Consider the following 18,782-nt stretch of genomic DNA (forward strand, 5'->3'; position numbering starts at 1 on the left):
GTTAGCAGTGAGAGTTTGACTGCTGTGTTCCCAGCTTTCACTTCTGCACCGACCGTGTGGCAGAGCCCGCAAGCTGCTTCCTCAGCTGGAAGAGGAAGAGGAGTGACCTCAACTGTGCCGAGGTAAAGCAGAACCGTTGAAAAGATTTGTCAAAGATGCGGGTTGTACCAGCGCAGCCGCTGCAGCTGCAGCAGGTCCTGGAGCATTGGAGAAGATAGAGAGGGGTTTCTTCATGAAAAGAACGCTGTGAAAGTGTTTTCACGCCGGAAATTAGGAGAAGCGCCTCTGTTGTTTGGATATGCTCTATTGACCTGGCACACGGGCATTACAGCATACCTGGCACACTCTTTGTATTGTTTGTTAAAGAAAAAAAAAAAAAAAAAAAGTGTTTTAGGGCAGGCCAAAAACCTGCCTTGGCACTTCCACATCGCAGCAGTGCTTGCAGGCCGTGCATCCTGGATGCCAGGCCAGGATCTAAATCCGATGGTGCTGTTGGTAACGTGAAGTTCAGGAAGCACTTCTGGGTTTTTCTGCTCTTCCATGTGAATTTTTGCCCTGTGAAGGTGGTGTACTGAGCTCTTTTCTTACCAACAAATAGGTTTAAAAGCAGTTACAGCAAGGATGAGCTGTGCTAGCAGGAGGCTGTTCTGTGCTTCGACCATGGGAAGATGAATGGTTTACCTATGCACCGTTAAATATAATTTGACACCTAGCACACAACACTTGCAGCCTGTGGGGTGCTTTAACAAGCAGGTAAATCAGCGGAGACTGTTTTGCAGCCAGGCTGATGCTGGGTGATTAAAAAGCAGGGTCACAACAAGGAGTTTATGCTGTTCTTTCTTGCTTGTCATCCGACTGTCCGCTTACACTGTTCTAAAAAAAAAAAAAAAAACCACCAAAACGGGGTAAGCATCTTTAATACCTTTATTATAAATGGAAGGCACAAAACAGGCCAGCAACAGAGACTGTCCAAGAGAAAGACTTTGTGCTTTATAAACAAACAAGAAATTACCCTTAGGTAGGTGTGATAATCCTTCCCTAATGCATTTTTTGGAGTGCAAAAATATTTTGTTCCCTTCTTGCTCTTCTCTCCAGGACAAAGGCAGAATAGCCAACTGGAAAGTTAGACCAGGGAGGTCAGTTTGTTCCATACTGAGAAAGACAAGCCTGTAAAACAAACTAGACAGGTTTTCTTTGGACTAGTTATCTTCCTTCAGCAAAGGCAAAGTTTATTCACAGATTCACAGATTTCTCTAGGTTGGAAGAGACCTCAAGATCATCGAGTCCAACCTCCGACCTAACACTAAGTACTCCACTAAACCATATCCCTAAGCTCTACATCTAAACGTCTTTTAAAGACCTCCAGGGATGGTGACTCCACCACCTCCCTGGGCAGCCCGTTCCAATGCTTAATAACCCTTTCGGTAAAGAAGTACTTCCTAACATCCAACCTAAAACTCCCCTGTCGCAACTTTAGCCCATTCCCCCTCGTCCTGTCACTAGGCACGTGGGAGAATAGACCAACCCCCACCTCTCTACAGCCTCCTTTCAGGTAACTGTAGAGAGCGATGAGGTCGCCCCTGAGCCTCCTTTATGACACTTGTTGGCATGTATTTCCAGACCCCCAGCTACCGTGACTGTAGTGCATCTGTAATTCTTTTGTACAAAAAGAGTTCAAAATCTCGTAACGCAAAAACTTTACTAGCACCCTGGAGAAAAAAGAAATCTAAAAATCTTGCCAACTTCTATTACAGACCTGCTGAGTGCACCAGAGTTACTCATTTTTATTCAGGCTTTCAGGGGCTAGTTCAGTTGGTTTCTGTTCAGCACTTGGATCGCCATATTGGCAGATGTCAGTTAAAAAAAAAAAAAAAAAGCTTTGGAGATCTTTTTTAAAATGAGACTGCTTTTTATGGCATTTAGGGCTGTGAGGTATCCTTGGTTTTTGCTTTCTTCCCATTCCTTAGACCAGATCCATTCATATCCTGAACAGCGTTCTGGGTCTGTTCAGGAAAATGGAAGGCAACAAGCAAAATGATGAGCTCCTTGGGCATTCAAAAGAGCTCAATCTGGGAAAGATTTCAAGTCCAACTTCCATGCTAAGGAGCACCAGTAATTTTTAGAAGTAGATGCAGAGGAATCTGCATGGCACTAAGTGTGTTTCTGAAGGTGCTAAAGGTCAGAAGTGACGATTCCTCTCAATACTAAAGAAGAGAAGGAAACCTTGCACTTAACTACTGTTTTTATTCCCTTTGTCAAGCAGTCAAAACCAACAACTAATACGAGAACCCAACTTTTCCCCTCTTTACTTTAGATTTGGGAAAATTCCCTGCCAAAATAATACTTCCTGGAAAATTCACTAGTGTTTGTGTGAGTAAAAGGTTCCAACCTTTTATTATTAATTTGTAAGAACTATTTCATCCGCTTTTGTCCAGAAGAGTCAGAAATAATTTGCACAGAAATGTGCAGCATTTTAATGAAAGGATTCAGAATCACTCTAATTTGAACTTTATCTGGTCTGGTTGCAGGTTTTATGACATTTAGTGTCTTAAAAAAAAAAAATCAAAATATCTGACTTCACATCAGAGAAAAAAAACTGCTTGTGGCTAAATAAAATCTGTTGCAGCTCTGGTCATTGAAAAATCATTGGCTGTTAAATTGGACCTAAGTCATCTTTTCTAACCTTTCATGATCTTGCAGCAATGGATGATGATGGATATATGGATTAGGGAACAGCACGTGATGGCAAACCTGTGGTATTTGCTACAGCGCAGAAAGAAAACAAATTGCTTCCAAAAAATCAAACTAATTCAAAATTCTTGGTATCATGCAGCCATGCCACTGGCAAAGTGAGCATTGCCCTGCCTCTCAAAGCTTGCTGTATCCTTGATCTGCTGTCTTCCTGCTGTTAATTGATTGCAACTCTACGTGTCTGATCAGGGCTACGAGTTGTTCTCGATATGGATACCATACAACATATACTGTGCACGCTTGTGTGTATAGATATGTTTATCCTGTATGCATGTACATATGTATGCATATTTGTGTGCTGGCCCCCAGATCACTCATGGTATAAAGCATTGGCCTCGAAGGCATACTCATCAAAATATTTGGTAGATCCTCCATTTTTTTCTAGTTCCCTCAAAATGAGAGAGTTTTTACGCGCTCTCTGTGTCAAAAAGGCAAAACTTCTGATTTCCACTGTCGCTCTCGCTAACTTTCTATCACTCACTCCTCGTGTGTGTGTCTAAACACATATGTGTGTATGCGTATGCACATTTGTGTATTTCTATGCACTGGTGTGTTTTTTGCTGTACAGGTAATAAAGATGGGGAAAGGTTTTAGTGTTTTCTTAATAGGTGAAGAAATCTTGAAGACCAGAGATTGGAACATACTGAATTTTGAATTAAAAAAAAAAAAAAAGTCAAATTGTCTGGCTGTGGAAGATGGATCCTCATTTTTGCAGCCACTTTGAATCACGAGTTCATCTCTAAATGCACTGGGTTTTTTTGTTTTTGTTTTGTTTTGTGGGTTTTTTTTTTGGTTTTTATTTTTTGAAGAGCTAACTAACCCTGGCTGTCTCCAGTCTGAGAGAGTGTTCAGATGGACTTGCTTCCTCCATTAGTTATAAGCTGTTTAAAAGCACATCCTATGTTTGAATTGTGGATGAGAGGCTCCCTTGGCAAAGTGAGGAGGCAAATTCTTCCTACCCCTTTATCATTAATTCACGGATTCAGTGTTGGTTCGGCCTCTAGGAGAAGTTAACTGGAAGTCTTTGAAGATCGATAACTTTGCTGAGGTTGTCCAGGTAGGTGAACTCGAAGACCCACAGTGACTGGAACATGCTATTTAATGCGTCATACTGCGTTCTGTAGAAGTTACTCGTAGCCATAGTTGATCATTGCCTTGCATGTATGATCAGGTGGTTTTTGAAGAAGTGACTCCATTTTCAGGCTTCCGGGTGTGCTCCAGGGCATATTATTGAGGACGTGGAAGAGAACACTTGCTGACAAAGCTCCTGGCAGCTTTACAGAACTTTAGTTTAATATTGTGTTAGTTCCCGTAACAGCTGATTTCAAGGCATTGCTCTCCTCAAGAGACTAATTTGATGAACAGAAGAAAGCTGGAAAAATGCTTGTTACTCATTATTTTTCACTTGTTGGTACTTTCTTTAGGGTTACTTTTAAAAAGAAGATTTCACTGATCACAAGCCAGTGGAAGACTTTCAGCCCAAGCAAGGGTGAAGACAGCTCTCTCCAAGAGCAGAGGAAGTCCCTGTGGAGAGAACCCGAGCTTGTTATCAGAACTTGTCGGCATGTCTAAACAAGGAGACGATTGCTACTTCTATTTCTATTCTACCTGTACCAAGGTATGGCTGGGTTTCTTTTGCTTTGCTTTGCTTTGGTTTTTTGTTGGTTTTTTTTTTTTTCATTTTTTTCAGGAAGGGGTAGAGTAGGAGGAGGAGGCACACTGGTCTTTGGTTAACGTGATAACCAGATAGATTCTGAATTCAATCGTAGCAACCTGAAGCAGTAGCATGGACGTTTTTGAGGCTGTACTATATTTTCCTTGTTGGTTTCCTTTTGGTTACAGGGAGACAACTGTTCCTTCCGCCACTGCGAAGCTGCTCTGGGGAACGAGACAGTCTGCACGCTGTGGCAGGAGGGTCGTTGTTTCAGGAATGTCTGCCGATTCAGACACATGGAAATTGACGTGAGTGCCTAAAGATGTGTTCTCAAAATAAATCAACAAAAGCATTTTTCAGTGCTGTAGGTGTGCTGATTGTGCTTTTGCAGGATACATCTTAGCAAGATTTTCTTTTATTAGACGCCGACAGTATTTTCTCAACAGATGCAGAATAACCGCTAACTAGACTGCTAAAACCTGCTGGAGCAGGGGGGTAATAAACAGGCTGTACTAGCCTCCTGAGAGCAGGCTTGATAATGATCTATCAGGTCTCTTGTGTCCCGGAGTCCTTCAGATAATGCTGTTCTAGCTGCCTGGGCTAGGAAGCAGTGGGGAAAGTTAAAGGTGCAGAAGAACGAAGTCTCCAAGAAGTAGTTCTGGATAGAGTTAACGTAGGCAATTTAAGATGTTCTTTTTCCCTCTGAATAATCCTAGTATAATCCTAGGTGTATTAGTTTAACCCACCCTAAACTGATGTCTGAGAGTGCCTGTCTTCTCAAACTGAATGATGACAAGGCTAAACGTGCATAGTGGTTACAGCTTCTGCAAACTTTGTGAATATGCCCGGAAATACTATACTTCCATGATAAACTGACCTTTGGAATGATGTTTCAGCACTGTATTGTGACAGCCCTATCGCTGTCGTGACCTGGAACTGTGCATCTCTTTGCAAACCTTAGGTGCATGTTATCACGAGCTTGTCTTTCTTTCTGTCTTCAGAAAAAGCGCGCTGAGATTCCCTGCTACTGGGAGAAGCAGCCAGTAGGCTGTCAGAAAGCCAACTGTGCTTTTCATCACGCAAAGGGACGTTACATCGATGGAGTCTTCTTACCACCAAGCAAGAGTGAGTTTAGGTCCTTTTTCTTTAAGTATTGAAGAATTAATTTTGCATATTACTTAGTGGGTGCCAATAGTGTAGGAGACATCAGGTAACCGTCCATTTGTGAGTGCAGGAAAAGGTCTGCAGTCCTAGGTGGTCAGCTAAACCGAGTGTACTGCTGCTGTACTGCTGGTATTTGTTTTCTGCTTTCATGCTCAGCTTCTCTCTGCTTTGTGTGATATTTGCCTTGCAGTTTGCTTTCTGTTGTTTCGTCTTCTGCTGGGTGGTAGGGAGATGTGTTGTTGTTTGAAGGCAAGTCATTGTTCACGGTGTAAACAGTGGCGGGATGGGCAAAAGGAGATGCTGAATTCATTGTCTGTGCAGGTTATCTGCCTTAGCTACCATCTTCGTGCATTGTGGTCAAAGTTTTAAACTGCCATATTACTGATGATCCTCCTCTTCCTCTAGCTACACTGCCAAGTCCGCCTGAGTCCACGGACGATGATTTGAAAGTGGCTCAGATGTCACTGCAGCAAAACAAACTTTCTGTCCAGTCCAATCCCTCTCCATAGCTAAGGCGGGTGATGAAAGTGGAAAACTCGGAAAATGTCCCAAGCCCTACACACCCTCCAGTTGTAATCAATGCTGCAGATGATGATGAAGATGATGACGGTGAGCATGGTTTGGTTCTTGGAAGGAATTTGTGCTGTAAATGATTGTGTAAGTCTTTGGTTCTTGGAAGGAATTTGTGCTGTAAATGAATGTATAAATCACAGATGACCTGAGGTCTGACTAGCGATAGGGCAGGCAGTCCGCTCAGGTCACTGGTGGCTTTGTCTGGCAGTCAGCGGACAGAACCTGAAATGTTGGAGGAAAGCTTAGAACCACTCTTGGCTTTAGCTCGTCTGTTGTGTAAAGCTCTATGTGAAACTAGGAAGGAAATTCCTTTTTTTTTTTTGTCTGAAGGGTAATATGTTGTGTAGTAGTTAAAGCTGCAGAGAGAATCTAGAGTCCGAGATGTTTTGTCCTAGGGTAGTCTACTTACGAGTTCATCAGGTCAGTGTAGCTGTATTAAAAAAAAAAAAAAAAAAAAAAAAAAAAAAGCTTTTTTATAGGAACCATGGACTGAAGTGTCATTGCATGAGCTACATAATCACGAACAATCTGGCCTATGCATAACTGAATAGATTTTTCCCCTTCAGACCAGCTTTCTGCGGAAGGAGAAGAAACTAAAACTCCCGTCCAGCAACCAGCTGAGGAAGGCCAAAATGGATTACGGATGATTTCCACTCGGAAAGCCAGTGCTACTACTGCTAAACAAGGTATTCCAGCACCTGTAGTAGGATAAATCGGAAGGAGAACTTGACAATTAACTCAAAAGCAATGTGGCGTAAAAACACAACAGAATGTAGGGGTGCTGAATGGACTCGGTTATTTCCATGATCTCATTTCTCCCTGATACCATCATGTGCCCATTGGGTCAAAAAATTGAACTCCTTTTCTTTCCTTTTGGAGAACAAAACAGGGTCACAGCATGGAGTTTAAATGGCTGCACGTGCAGCCTGGCAACCACTGTTGAAAGCCATATCTATCGATAGAGGGATCTAATATCACGTAAATGGATTAAAATTAAAACTACAGCTTTTACCCTGAAGGGTGAAAGGAGGGGCAAAATGCCATTGATTCTATGGTTGTTTCACTTGTGAGGAGTGTTGACAGGGTTTATTCTAAATACTTCTGAAAGTTCCTGAGCACTAAGAAGCCTGAGGATCTGTGGTCCTCAGTGAGTGCCTCTAAGCCTTAGTCTCATTAACTGTTTTCTGTTTTCAGAGGACGGTCTGAATTTTGGAATAAAAACACTTGAAGAAATCAAATTGCAGAAAATGAAGGAAAAAACTAAGAGACACGGTGGTGAGTTAATATTCCCTACTTTCTTACCCTCTTCACCTTCATCCTGTGTGATGATTTTTCTTTCAAAAAAAAAACTCTTCCAGTAATACCGGGTAGCTGGCTATGCTTTGGTGAATCCAACTATTTGCCAAAGAAGTGAAATTTGATTGGCTTCAGAATGGCAGGTGATGGTGGCTGGGAGCTGCTTGAGGGATAGACTTCCATGTTTAGCTGGGGGCATCGAGCAACCTGATTCTCAGCCAGCTGGTGTTCTAGATGGGAATTCCAAGGGCAACCAGAGGCAAACTAGTCACCTCTCTTATTTGCATGCTCTGGTCACTGTATGTTTGACAGTAATGAATAATTAAAGTGTTTTATTCTTCGTGATAGTTTTTTCTGTTTGGTAAACTTCCTTATGTTTTGCTTGCTCTGAACAGAAGGTCCTTCAAGATCTTCTCTTCCTCCCGTCGATTCTATGATTTTTCCTGCTCCAGAAAAGGAAAATGTCCGGACAGTGGTGAGAACTGTGACACTGTCTACAGAGGAAGGTAATAATTAATGCTTTTGTTTTGATTTCATTACTCCTAAACTGGAAAGTTAAGCAAGAAGGAAGGCAATTCACCCCTGTTAGCCTCCTGGTGCTGCCGCCTTCTGTTCAAAACATGCTTTTATGCTGAAAGTCCCTGGTTGTACTGGAAAGCTTTGGTGCTCAGGTTAAGTGCAGTAGCAGGAGAAAGAAAAAAATGTGTCAGTATGCAAATAGGGGGATAACTGAAAAACAGGAGAGTAACGAGAAGAAAGAGCTCTAGAGGACAGTGCTATGTAAGAAGCAATTTCTGAAGCTTTAAAGAGGCTGACAGTGGCACGTGTGGACAGTAGTGCGATAGGAGTCCGTGTATAAATTATATTGTTTAGAGTTGTGCAAATTCCTTTGAAAGGGAAAGAAGTGAAGAAGTACTTTTACTCATAGACATTCACCTTAGAAAGGAATATTTCTCAGCATTTGTACCTAATAATATTCTGCTTGCTTATGCAGCTCTGTTCTGCACAAAGTATAGCTGTCAAGCAGACTCAGATTCATTCTCGACTACATTCAGCTGGAATTTGAGGCAAACACTGAGACTATGGATACTTTTTCTAAGTTAATTATAGTTGTAATATGAGTTTGTGTGGTTTAGCTGTCAAAACAGTGTCTTGCTGGGTTTTTTTGGACATGGGCTAACAGTATACTATTTCTATTGGCTACTGGTTTCTATGAAATAGAAAAATTTTACTTTTGTTTTAGGGGAGGAACCTGTGGTTCGACTAGATCTTGCTGAGAAACAAGGAAAACGGAAAGCCTCCGTGGGTAGGAACTTTTTATGAGCTGTTATTTAGGTGCCGCCTTCTCTATATGACTGCATTGAAGAGTATTTTTGACGTGTGAGAGGAAAATGCGTTGCAGTGGAGATCTGTGTTGACTGCAGAAATGGCAAAAAAACCATTTAGCAGCTGAAAGGCAATTTTATGAAAATATGCTTGAAAAATAGAAGCTTGTGGTTGACTGTTCTCAAATCTTCCTGCAAAGAAATGTTCTTAAAATATTCCTTGTTTTCTCTGTCTGAAGCTGATGTAAGCGCCCTTCCCGTGAAGCGCAGCCTTGCTGAAAGGCTGGGGAAGAAGGTGGAGGTTCCGGGAAATGCTGACAAAGCACCAAAGAGAGGTACAGCTACTAAACAGGCATCTGGATGTGATTCACGGGTTTTGTAGTTAGGCTTTCTGTTTGTCCTTTTCCTGCGATGTTTCTTTTTGCATGTTGGCTGAGGTCTTAATCACCGGGATTCAAAGTTACCTTTCCTGCCTTGTTTTCGAATGTGAACACAAAGTTGACGTTTATGCAGCCTCCCTAATTTGGTCTTTTTCTGTTTTGCAGTTCAAGTTCCCAAGTCTGTGAAGGAGAGGCTAGGATTACCTTCTCAACGGACTAGTACTGCGAAAGGTAACAACTGGCTATTAAATATACTTTCTCCTTCTTCCTTTCCGTGAACTTAGACCGTTTTCATACAGCCCTAAAAAGGAATTCAAATGAAAACAAAGAACTGGTTCCTCTTGCTCGAGTGCTGAAGCTCTTCTGACAGCCACTATCAGAAATCTGCCTCTAGGTGTGTGTTTATTTTCCGCTTGTGCCTTGTCAAGGTTTTAAGCTGCTTCTGTGAACCATCATATACAATTAGAATAGAGCCACTGCCGGGAGCAGGAATTTGAAATGCAGTCTGAAAAAGTAATCAAGTAAACTAGCATTTCTGTGTAGCAACTCTCTCTGGATAGGGCTGGTCTTCAAAATACAACAAGTGGCTCAGAGGAGGAGGAGAATGTTAGGCTATTGTCCTAAGATGGGTTATTGGGAACGCTCAGGCTTAGTTTTCCTTAGTACTGTGACAAATTTTGGAGACTTAAACTATTGTTGGACTCTCTTTAAATGCTGGTGCTTCTCATTTCTTGATGATGACAGGGAAGGCTGCTAAGCCAAAGGGAGAGATCCATGTGAAAACACTGGAGGAAATCCGTCGTGAGAGAGCTCTTCAGAGACGAGAATGTCAAGCCAAAGCCCAGGCTGAATGGCATGGTAAAACCAAAGATCCCAGCGCAGGGGCAAAAATTGAGAGTGAGCCCAAGAAGCAGAGCGTGCTCACTCTTTCCGAGCCCAGCAAAGTGCAGTCGAAGGAGCCGGCAGGTAAAGCCAAGCCAGAAGGAGAAGTGCGTGTTAAAACCTTGGAAGAAATAAAGCGCGAGAAAGCTCTGCGGATGCAGCAGAGTGGAGGAAATGTGCCAGCTCCCCCAGCACAACCTGGACCTGCCCCAGCCGGGCAGAAATCGTTATGGAACACAAAGCTATCAGGTAATAAGATGCTTTAATACCTGCCCCGGTGAGGTGCTTCCCATATTGAGCAAGTTCCGTTTGCTCAGGATCTGCTTTGCTTTTTCCTTCAATGCGGAGGATAAAAGAGTTTAAGGCTACAAAGTTCAAAGGCAAAGAAGGGCCAGAACGTGCAACCATGTCTGTTTTCGTTAATTACGTGATGGTATTCTGTATTTCCCACTAGAAAATTAACACATTGAGGGGCTTTTTAGTCTAATTTTGGTATTCTGTTTTTTTCTGCCATCTGTTTATGGTATGAAGTCCTCCCTGTGTTGAGTTCAAGTTCACCTTCCTCTTTGGCATGTGTTGCTTAGCTTGACACGTGTATGTGTTTGTAAAGCATGCATCAGCGTCTTAATGTGGGGGGCCAGTTTCTGTCAAAAATGACAGAGGATCAAAGGCCTCGTTGTTAAGATTATATCAACTTTGTAAAATGAGATTGTGTGAGGGAGATAAGGAGGGCTTAAAGGCTGCATGCACTGCACATTGTAGCCTTTCTCTCTGTCTCACGGGACACGAGGAAATAAACACACAAAGAAAACAAGTACCCAGCTTTCTTTCGTTTCTTCTCCTGCCAGCCAGACGTTAGGTCAGGAATGGGAGACTAGAATATGACTCTACAAATTTGGATTTTGGAGAACAACTTAATAGATTTTGTGGGACATCACTGCAGGGGAGAGGAAGCTGGTACAACAGTTGCATACACTCTCTTGTCTTACTATACCTGCTGCTTTTCCTTTCCTAGAGGGAGCAAGACTTTAAATACAAAAGCTGTCAACATTTGTGAATCTTACTAGACTTCATACAACGTCTTAGAGTATTGCTTGCACTTGGGATCGCTCTGTGTCTGAGTTTCCCTCGTCCTGGATTATGATTTACTGTAGCTATTCACTTTCTTTGTTCCTTTGTATGGATTGTTGGTAGACGGAGTTTACTATGTGGAAGATATTGCTGAGAATCCAGGCAATGGCAGTGTAATTCTGCTGGCCAAATACAGTTAACTGTGTAGACGGGCCGTGGAAATGAGGAAGAGAACGTGGATTTTTCATGAGGCAGAGCAAGACTGTATCAGTTCTCTCTTCCTTTTACTCTAGCCAACTTTAACATGTTTGCGAAGCCTTGGGATGGGAAAGTCGCTTCCCCCAAGAAGAAGGCACTGAAACGTAAGGCACCTGGCAGTTTTCCCTCTGCTGTAGCAGTTGTGAAACCACGGACTGCCTCTGACGCTGACACAATGGGACCTCCAGCCAAAAAAGCAGCTATGGTAAGGACAGGGGCTAATGCAGAAATGGATCCCTTGTAAAATTTATATCCTCCTCTAGGAGAAAAGATGGAAAACTCAAATGTTCTACAGGCCTTCTGTTTCCTTTTAAATCCAGTAGCTGCCTACAGAATTCTTGTAGTACCCTTCCATATTTATTAGGTTAATGGCACTATTTACTTAGTCCTCTGTGATTCTGTGATTTCTCTGGTGTGGAGGATTTTGTCCATTAATGCTGTGTTCTTAAAAGACACAAGATCATTAGTAACCTCCAAGTGAATATTAACTTTCTTCAGGAGCACCTTGGTTTTGTATTTTGGCTAAGGCTCCGCAATGCCAGAGGAGAAGCAGCATGGAGGAAAAAGCTAGTAAGGAATCTTTTACCCATGAGTCCTAAATACTGTTTTGCTGCTTTCTAGGCTGTTCCAGCCACGCTGGAGCACGTCCCAGCCACCAGACTTGAAGAAAATCCCCAAAACAGGTGATGACCACAACTTGTTCTTTTCCTCAATCGGTGTATATCCCCAGTGAAACATAAGTTCTGTCACACGTGGGGAAAAAAGGAGGGTTCTGAGATAATTAAAGCCCAAATCCATCAGAGGAATAAGTCACGTGAAATGACTTTCTAGCAGCTAGCAGGAATGCTTAATTAGACTTACTTTCTTTAAATGCTGCAAGTCGGTACAGCTTTCCAGTGACTTCTTGCTCTGTCTGAATACCTAAATGAGGATGAGGTGAAGTTCTACTTCCTTGTGAGGTGATAAATGATGAGTAGTGTCCTCTGCCTTTTGGTCCTCAAGAATGCCACCCGAACAAACATACCAGGTGACAAGAGTGCAGGGAGAGCAGAGGGAAGTGATGGCTGCAGATCAGCTTCCTGTAGTGGGGAGCAAACTCTGCTGAGTGTGCCGTGGGAAAAATGACTAACTTAGTAAACAGATATTTGCAGATGGAGACTTCTTAACATTTTTACAGGAAAATTAAGCAAGGTGGCAAAGTGCCTCTTGCTACAAAATTTGAACCATCTTTGCTAGACTCCGGGTGCTCTGGCTTCACAGAGAAACCCCCAAACTGAAAAATGTACCTGCTAATATATTGGGCTCTAAATGTAGCCCTGGGTTAATTGAATAACAATCCCTGGGTAAGATTGAAGTGCAGGAGGGGTTGGCTACGGTTTTAAGAGCCGGTTTGCAGAAAAGGGATTTCCCGTTAAGAAATGGCATATACTGATTGTTCTCTTCCTTGCTCTGCCAAGACCTGAAGCACATCTTGGAAGCCAGGCAGAATCCATGGAGCCAATGGAGTTCTCAAGCTCGACTTCAGCTTCTTCCCAGCTAGAAGAAGCAAGGACACGCCGGCTGAGTTCCACAGGCAACGCGCCCGTATCTGTAGACGAGGATTTAGAGATGCTACTTTGGGAACTCTCAGACGGCATACTGGAAGCCGAGCTCGACTTGGACCCAGGGAAGGATGAGGATGACCTCCTCCTTGAGCTTTCCAAGATGATTGATGATTGAACTGCATAGTCCTATGGTATATTGAAAAAAAAAAAAAAAAGAAAGAAAAAAAAGAAAACAACTCTTCTTCTTGTTGGATACCCTGAGGTGATCCTTTTTCTAACTGAGGCTTTGCAATGAGACTTAGAGCACAGTTGGAACTGGTAGAAATTGGCAGGATCTGCACTCAGTTGTCCTAAGTTTTCCTGCTGGTCAGAGTTAAGGTCTTGTGCATGGTTCCGTAACTATAGGTGGCTACCTTTGATATCAAGAGGACAAAGCACTTGTTTCTTTTGGCACAGAAAGATGTCCATCGGCACGCTGCGGTGGCTGTGAATTGACGTAGTGATGGAGCGATGCTCTGAAGGCTTAAACGGAAAGCTTCTTCCTTCCCCCCCGCCTTGGCACAGCTCGATGTTGGGCACATTGTGAAGCCTGGGTGTTCTGATTTCTCGGACAGTTGATACCCAAATCCCGGAGTTACTATGTCAACTCTTGACTTTTATTTGTGTATGCCATTGTTTTGACTGTAATCTTTTCAGATGATGAAGCTGTAGGGGTGGGAGGGAGCAAAATAATTATTCTAGCGTTGTGGACCAAACATGCTGCCAGGAGTGGTGGTGCTGGGGTCAGCCCACCCGGCCTTACTTTCAATTATCAGGGATGATAAAATGGTGTGAAAAGCAGCAGCTCTGCGATACGGCTACGCTACCCCCACTCCCTTCTCTTGTGCTGTACCAAAGTTCCCCCAAGCTTTGGTTGGTGCTTTTTGCTGGTGCCAGTAGGACTCCAGGGCGAGTAGTCGGGACTCTCCTGCAGTAACTGGGTCAATTAAGGGTTGGTTTAAGTGCCTCCTGGTTTTTAAAATTGCTCCCCTGAGCTGCTGGCTCTGCTGCCTGCTACAGCAAATGTTCGGGTGCCATCAGCGTCGCACTTGGGCGTGGGCACTGACCCTGCGGAGGAGAGCTGAGACTCGCGTGTATTGTGTACCCTGCCGCCAGTGATCGTTTTCCCCTAGCAGATCTATTTTGAATCATTTCCCTAAATTTTAGAGGAACTTTAGGCTCTTTGTGCTATGATTTGTGAAGCTGTAGGGGCCCTCAGGCATTTGCTGCTGGCAGAGGAAAACCGCTTGTCGAATTTGTTGTAAATACTTTCTGTTTGGACAACAACGCCTGTGTGTGTGTGTGTGCGTGTGTGTGCGTGTGTGCGCGTGCGTGCTTTGACGACCCCCTGCAACGCCCCAGCTCCACGAGGGAAGCTTTGAAGCGGCTCTGGGAAAACCTCTGCGGAAGAAACCGCTGCTAGTGACTTGCGGAAAAGGGACTCCACAATCAGTGAGATTGTAAAGTAGGTATGTTTATTCAGCGCTGGGCAGCACGGGAGGTCGTGGGCATGAAGATTGATGACTCTTCCTCGTCACCGCTAGTTGACCTCTTGTCTTTGCACAGACTCAGTTGCTCCTTGGCTCTTGTCCACCTGCAGGACCAGTTTCTCCCAGTTTCTTAAGACAGGCTCACTCTCTTATTAGGAGACTGACCTTGGTAAGGGGCCCAAGGCTTCTTGCTTTAGTTAATTGGCACAATGCACCATAGTTAGCAAAGACGCTAAGTAGCATCCTAGTTTAATGCCGTCAGCGCTCTATCTCTACTTGATAAGATTCTCCTAACTCCCTCTCTCACTGGAGCCCACGCAGCCCTCCGTCCTGCCGAAGGACTTCACGGTGACTTCTGCCGGCTCCGGGTGCCCGCACACAGACAGAAATGGCTTTGAGAGAAAACAATCAGGAGGAGGAGAGCTCAGAGACTGCGGCCGGCTTCGGCCACCTTCCCCTCGCTTTCCCTCTCCGTGTTCAAACCGAGCACTGTTCTGCCGTCAACCTTCGCTGCCTCTGCCCGCGGCGCTGGGCTTTCGCGTGTGCCATTGCTCCTCTACATATTTTATCCTTCCTTTTGTAAGGAATGGTCCAGCAATTCGTGTCACTAAGGGATTTGAAGGGTTAACATCGAGGCCCGGGTCTAGGTGATAAGAGAACAAAGGGGTTTTTAGGGAAAAATGCTGACTACTGCAGGGGATGTTGCTAGAGTTTCTGAAATCCGGCGCAGAGGCTCCCAAACGAGGAGGAAGGGGGAGCTGAAGGACAATTGAAGGACAAAAGCCTGGGAGGAAGACAACCAGCATTGAGCCCGAGCAAGCCCCGAGAGACCACCAGAGACTGGTACGCAGGCGCCCCTGGGAGGGGTTTCGGATTCCGGAAACCAATTCTAATAACCCTGCCTCTTCTCGAAGTAGTAATGAATATGTATTAGCCTGGGAGCATCAAAACCAGCCGCCTTACGTAACAGGTGTGCGTCCTGGGGGAGCAGAGACTCCCGGCGCACCCAGCGCTGCTTGCTTGCCTCTATTCGTTTAATAAATTGTAAACTTTGATTGTAATCCTATTTGGATTTATAACAGCCATTTATAACACTTTTTATATTTGTATTTTATTTAAGGCTGTCTTACCCCCCTCCCCCCCCCAGCCTCGCTGCTCGCCAATAAAGCTGGCGCAGGGGCTAAGGGATTTGAAGGGCCTGCTTGTACACCTAAGGGATTTGAGGGCCTGCTTGTACACCTTTGGGGACTGCCTCTTTTGGGGGGGGAGGGGGGTGTTAGGAGCTGCTTGTATACTTTTTTAGGCATTCCTCTGAGAGGGGGTTGGGAGCTTCGTGTATACTGGGGGGGGAGGGCCTCCCTCGAGGTGGAAGGGGGGGGGTTGGAGCGTTTCTACACTGTAGGGGCCTGCCTGTACACTTTTGGGGCCTGCCTTGGAGGGGTTGGGAACTGCTTGTACACCTTTGGGGCCTGCGTCTGCGCGGGGCGGGGGGGGTTGGGGGGTTGGAGCTGGTTTTAACCTTTCGGGCTTGCATCTGGAGGGGGTTGGGGCCTGCCTTTCGGGGGGTGGTTGTGAGCTGCTTGTATACTGTAGGGGCCTGCTTGTACACCTTTGGGGCCTGCGTCTGGGGGGGGGTTGGGGCCTGTGCCGGGGGGGTTGGGAGCTGCTTGTACGCTCTAGGGTCCTCTGGCAGGCTTTGGGGCCTCCCTTTGAGGGGGGCAGTTGGGAGCTGGTTGTACACCTTTGGGGCCTGAGTCTGGGGTGTGGGGGCTGGGGCTGAGGCCTGGGGCCTGGGGCATGCATCTGGGTGGTGGTGGGGGGGGGTCCAGTTCATGGGGGGGGTGGGTTGGGAGCTGCTTGTGGACAGTTGGGGTCTGCATCCGGGTGTGGCTGGGGCCTGCTTGTAGACTTCTGCAGCCTGTGTCTGGTGTTTGGGGGCTTTTCTGTAGTGTTTGGGGATTGCATTTTGGCTTTGGGATGTGTCTAGAGCTTCTGGGGCCTAGCTGTAGTGCTTGGGGCCTGCGTCTGGGGCTTTTCTGTAGCATTTTGGTAGCGTGTTTGTGATTTGGGGTCTGTATCCAGGGTTTTGCCTTTTTTGTAGTTTTCAGCTTTGTGTCTGTTTCTTTGTTGGTTGCCTGGGGTTTGGGGTTTGGATCATTAGTCAGTGTCATTAGCGTCGGGGGGGTTGATATGAAGGGTTAGGGTTGTGGTTAGAGTTGTTAGGGTTAAAGAGAATAAGGATTTTAGGGTAAGGGGATCAAGGTTGTGGGAATAAAAATGTTTTTGCACAGAGTTACATCGTTTAGAGGGAGGGAAGGTGGTATTGATATATGCTTGCAGTGATAAGAAAGCTTAACAGACAACCTTGTAAAATGCAGACAACCAGAATCCTTAGAGCAATTGGGTGGAAATCACGGTGTAAGAAACATTACCACCTCAAAGAGGAAAACAGTCAAGAAAAAAATAAAATTGACTAGTAACAGGCCAGCAGCTGTGTATTTTCTGTGAAGCACTGGATAGATTGTGAACATGGATTACCCAGTCAATGGGGAAACTGGGGAGGGTCCTGGTCACCGAGAGGAAAAAAAAATTATATAAACTGTGTTATGGAACTAGTAGGTGGCTTGTGGGACGCCTGCCATTGCAATCGTGAATAAAAATGCTACCTCACTGAGATACTTGCCTGAGCCTATGGTATTGGTTACAGAGTGTTTCTAATAAGGTGTTAGGGTTTTAAGGTTTCAGGGCTAAGGCACTAGGGTTGGGTTTCAGGGTTAGGGTTTCCAGGGTTTAGGGTTAGGATTTTAAGGTTGTTAGGGTTGGAGTTATAAGGGTTAGGGTTTGGGGGTTAGTGTGTTAAGGTTTTAAAGTATTTTGTGGTTTTAGTGTTGATAGGGTTTTTAGGGTTAGGGTCTTAGGGTTTTAGTTATGGTCAGGTATTTAGGGTTAGGGTTTTAAGGTCTTATTTTTTTTTTTTTAAGGTTAGAGTCTCCAGCGTTAGGGCTTTGAGAATCTTTACGTTTTGGGTTAGGGTTTAGAGGGTCTTAATTTTTAGGGTTAGGGCTTTTAGGCGTAGGTCTAGTGTGGTAAATTTTATCGGGTTAGGACTGTAAGGGTTTTTAGGGTTAGGGTTTCTAGGGTTTTTTGGGGTAGGGGTTAGGGTTAGATCCGTGGGAGCCGTAGTGTTAGGGGTCAGGGTTCTTAGGGCTAAGGCCCAATATTAGGGTGGAAGGCCAAACTAAGGGGGGAGCCCCCCCCAAAATTGAAGGGTCGAAGCCCCAATTTAGGGGAAGAAACGTCAAAATTGTGGGGTCCCCCAAAATTGGGCGGAAGAGCTCTTAATATTGGGGGAAACCCAAAAAAGGAGGGTGGGGGACTCTAAAATTGGTTGTGTCCCCCCCAAAATTGGTTGTGTCCCCCCCAAAATTGGTTGTGTCCCCCCCAATTAGGGGAGGAACCCCGAAAATTGGGTGGGCGGACCCCCATATTGGGGGGGAAGAACACTTAAATGGAAGTGTGAAATTCCAGAATTGAATGTGGACCCCCCAGAACAGTCTTCAGGGGTTTAGTGTGGTAAATTTTATCGGGTTAGGGCTGCAAGGGTTTTTAGGGTTAGGGTTTCTAGGGTTTGTTGGGGTAGGGGTTAGGGTTAGATCCGTGGTTGCCATAGGCTTAGGGGTCAAGGTTCTTAGGGGTTAGGCCTAATATTAGGGCGGAAGGCCAAAATAAGAGGGTGGGAGCCCCCCCCAAAATCGAAGGGTTGAAGCCCAAAGTTAGGGGAAGGAACGGCCAAATTGTGGGGTCCCCCAAAATTGGGCGGAAGAACTCTTTAATATTAGGGGGGAACCCAAAGAAGGAGGGTGGGGGACTCTACAATTGGGGGGGACCCCCAAAATTGGTCGGGTCCCCCCAAATTAGGGGAGGAACCCCCAAAATTGGGTGGGTGAACCCCCAAATTGGGGGGAAGAAGACTTAAATGGAAGTGTGAAATTCCAGAATTGAATGTGGACCCCCCCCAGACCTGGGGAGGAATCCCCAAACTTGGGGGGGACCCCCAAAATTGGGGTTAAAGCCCCAGATCCCGGGGAGCTAAGCCCCAAATTAAGGGAAGGAACCTCAAACATGTGGTGAGAACCCCAACACTGGGGGAAAGAACCTTAATATTAGGGTGGCAGGCCAAGAAAGGATGGTGGGGGCCTCCAAAATTGTGGGGGGCTTGGAATTGGGGGGAATCCCCAAAATGGAGGGGGAACCCCAAAAGTGGGGGGGGGGCGAAGCACCAAATTAGGGGAAGGAACCCCAAAATTGCGGGGAAGAACTCTGAAATGGAGAGCTGAAAACCCGAAATTGAGGGG

The 18,782-nt window shown here is 45.1% G+C and overlaps 1 long non-coding RNA gene across 1 annotated transcript; it reads left to right on the top strand.

Annotated features, from left to right (window-relative positions):
* Window positions 1-7,913: 7,913 nt before the first annotated feature.
* LOC310891904 lies at window positions 7,914-9,035 on the top strand. The gene is made up of 3 exons (XR_014577776.1): window positions 7,914-7,944; window positions 8,682-8,744; window positions 9,003-9,035. It is a non-coding gene; the product is annotated as an uncharacterized lncRNA (long non-coding RNA).
* The last annotated feature ends 9,747 nt before the right edge of the window (window positions 9,036-18,782 follow it).

Source organism: Anser anser (genome assembly GCF_964211835.1).
Source record: "Anser anser genome assembly, contig: HAP1_SCAFFOLD_145, whole genome shotgun sequence".
NCBI lineage: Eukaryota > Metazoa > Chordata > Aves > Anseriformes > Anatidae > Anser > Anser anser.